Source organism: Verticillium alfalfae, genomic scaffold (assembly GCF_000150825.1).
Source record: "Verticillium alfalfae VaMs.102 supercont1.16 genomic scaffold, whole genome shotgun sequence".
Taxonomy (NCBI): Eukaryota; Fungi; Ascomycota; class Sordariomycetes; order Glomerellales; family Plectosphaerellaceae; genus Verticillium; species Verticillium alfalfae.
Window position 1 is genome coordinate 485,479 of NW_003315023.1, and position 3,552 is coordinate 489,030.

Sequence of the window (3,552 nt, forward strand, 5' to 3'; positions counted from 1 at the left end):
CGGCTGGAGGGTCTTAAAAGAGAGTCTGACATGTGTAATGGGCCGACTGTGCGCTCGCGCGCCCCTCCGTAATGTCTGTCAGAGACGTGTGTCGTGGAGAGACTCGGGTGTAGTGACGAGATGAGCAAGAGACAGGCGCCCGTGCTCGCACGGAAGAGAATGACGTGGAGCTGAGGATGGCTCGGAGCTGAGGATGGCTACGAAAATGAGCCGTGTATACAGCTAGAGCGAGGCGTGTGTACATATCATCTTTTTTTTTGTTTCTGACGGCGCGAGGAATACACTGGTTGCAGTTTGCCTACGGCGCTTGATGAATGCCGTTTATGGCCATGTGGTCAATAATCTATAAGAGCACAAAGTTGCCGCCAATATGCGACGTGTCGGAGGAGACGAAAGGCCATTGGAACGCTTCAACAAGCTATACTCTGCCACGAAATGGAGCACGACATCAGTAGCGCTCGGAACTACGATATAAACAGAGGTGGCCACGACCGATGGAACGATCATGATACCACTCGATTCGCACCCTCATTTTCATAGCCCAAGGCTCATGCGCAAACCGCAGCAAGGTTTTATATGCTCGATGCATCAGAAGCCCCTAACTAGGGCAAGACTGAATGGCGAGGGTGTTGAAACGCAGAGAAGCAAAACAAAAGTTCCCTTTATTAATGTGCTGCCACTTCGTGCCAGATGGGGGAGCGGGACCAAGAATTTAATTGGATGTCCCGCAAAAGGCTGATCTATGGAGCATCACAGCTGGCGGGATACATCTCTTTCAGGCCACAAGCTCTGGCCATGAGGCTGCTACTGTATTTTCTATTTCCATGGTCCTGCACAGGCTCTGTTTGGAGGCCTTCTGGAGTTCGTCACGCATCTGCGACACAAGACGCCAGAGCTCGATGCCGCATGATCCGCCTCTGTCAACAGGGCATGGAACAAATCGATCTGTCATCTCCGATCAGTATGCCAACTTCTACAGCCTGAGCATCCGCCTCAGCTTGTGGATATCCGTATCAGTCAAGTATCTCCTGTCGGCGCCCAAGCTCCATTTTGAGTACGAATGCTGTCAAAATTTGCCTGGTATTCATTGTAGTCCTTGTCTTCGGATCATGCATGTCCTTGGTTCTGCTCAGCCTGATTTGAGTCAGAGGCTTGCTCGACATCCCCTGCAGCTGGATGATCGCGCTTTTGGAGCAGGCCTCTGTGATGACTGTTGCCCTACTCGCTTTCAGCGTCTGTAAGCTCAGACCTTCAAGCCCAGCTTAGTCATTGTCACCTGCTCATTGTTGTGTCGAGCTCCTTCAGCGATGACGTTCGGGTAGCTCTTTTTGTCTCAGTCTTACCGCTCATTATATTGAAGAATTCCGGCCCACAATAGCGGGATCGGGTTGACAATCGAAAGGCAAGATGATCGGCTTTACTATGAAGGCTGCTCGATTCCCGAGTGGCTGAGCTCCTCCAATATGTTTGGCTTCCATATCTCTTATCTCTTGCTCCTTGGTCCCGCTCGGTCTCTTTCGGTCTCGCCTCTCATCCCATGCTTACCAAACAGGTGATGTCCTGGTACAGGTGATAGTTTCATTGGTCTGCCATCATCGTCCGTGCACCAGACTGGTAACACCAGACATAAGAGCGATGCAACACGATGGAATTACGGCCTTACATCTAGCCACCCTCCGAGTCAACAGCCAACTGACCAGGCTGCTATTTCTCAGAGTCATGCCTCAGTCGCATTGACATGCTTTTCTTTGCTCCTTTCGGCGCCTCCAGGGGCAGGATTTTGCAGCATTTATATGATAACCACTTTCGCCCAAAAAAAAATGCCGAAAGGACCCATGTCGAATTAGCGTTCGCCAAATCTCCAAAAGACATTTCGAGGCTGCCTAATCGGCGGGAAAACCCCTTATCGGTGAAGCAGGCCGAGTAGCGCCACCACCAAAGACGTTGAAGCCCGAAGCAAGAATTTAACGCCAACAAATCCCAGATGCCGGGGGGGCACCGGCCGGCTTCCCAGCCGCCCAGCCGCCGCCCGTTGTAGCCAGGGCGTTCATACATAAGCCACGAAAGCATTGTGCCGCATGTCAAGTGAGTGAATTAACTAGGTTGACATAGTGACGTGCAAACCAGGCGAAGGAACATAGATCCAATCGACTACTTCACATCATGACCCGAGCCGGAGGCTTTGACGGTGGCCGTGACGATGTGCGCGCTCGAATGCCATTATACCTTGGCCGAGCATTATTCGCATTGCTCTGCAGTTTCTCAGACGACCGTATCAGACATTGAGTTTAAGACTAACTACAAATAGGTCGTCCTCCATATTAAAACAGCAGGCGCGCCAGAAGCATGACCCGCCTCATTGTGACAGAAACGCGTGGATACAGAGAAGATTCTATTCAAAGGCTAACGGAAAGCAGTGCACGGAGATTCATTGCAGGCATACTGGAGGTTCATCAACCTTCAGAGGGGAGAGACCCACCAAATCACCCCTAGCCCTGGCCATTCACGCTATTCCAGGGACATCTCGCATCAAAATAAGGTTTGGTAGTCAGTCGTCAGTCCACAGTCGAACAACCCCTAGTCAAAAACACGTTGCCTCCCGTCCCGGCCGAGTAAGATATGCCAGACCACAGCTGAGCTCTCTGGGCAAGGGTCCAAAGTCAAACACCGTGACTGAGGTGCATGTCCGTGGTCACTACAGGTTCCCACGGCTTTGGAAACAACCAATTGGAGCAGCAAGGCGCAGCACCATTCGCCACGGACGGTCTCAAGTCCCTTGGCATGTTGACATAGGTCTTCTGTCGTCGAGCGACCCGTCTGTCGTTCACCGTCCAAATGGAGTTGAGCCAGATATCCATTGAGTTAACGAGCCGTTCGACAAGATGGTGGTCATCATACTGTGTGGCTATGAAGCCCCTTCTATCTACCATTTCTCATGGAGTACCGCCTTTCGTTATTCCTGGCTGAATCGGAAGTCGGCATTTACTCAGATTCTTTGTCGGATCTTTCCAGGAACCCAGTTCAAAATGGCACATGTCCAAAGAATGCTGTTCATCCAGTACATCAGATGGGCTACGGACGCTTCTACCATCGTTCAATAACAAGTAGATCTGCTGCCATCAGGATCACTTCAAGGCGTGAAACATCGCTGCCTTCCCTCGCCATTGCAATGTGACCGTCGCATGGCAAGTAGCTACACATTTTTGGTATCCCCGTAGAGACCTCGTTACATAGGGCCGCCGGTGCAAATCCTCGCCGACAGCCCCTCGCGTATACGCAAAGCCTAACCTAACCCTTGTTACCCGCTGGATCCCCGCCCACGCTTGGCTCAAAGAGGTATATAATCCCTTCCCATCTAAACGCTAAGAGGCGACCAGGCACTCGGAGTCGAGCCCGCTGAAGACTGGGGATACGATGTACACCTGGCGGCTAGACCGCAGCGCCTGGTGTATCATGTATAGCTGATTCAAGAGTAGCTGATTCAAGGGCGACGGACGACGGACGAACGTCCGGGTCAGTGCTCTACAGTAGGCTTTGTGTCAGAGACTCAAG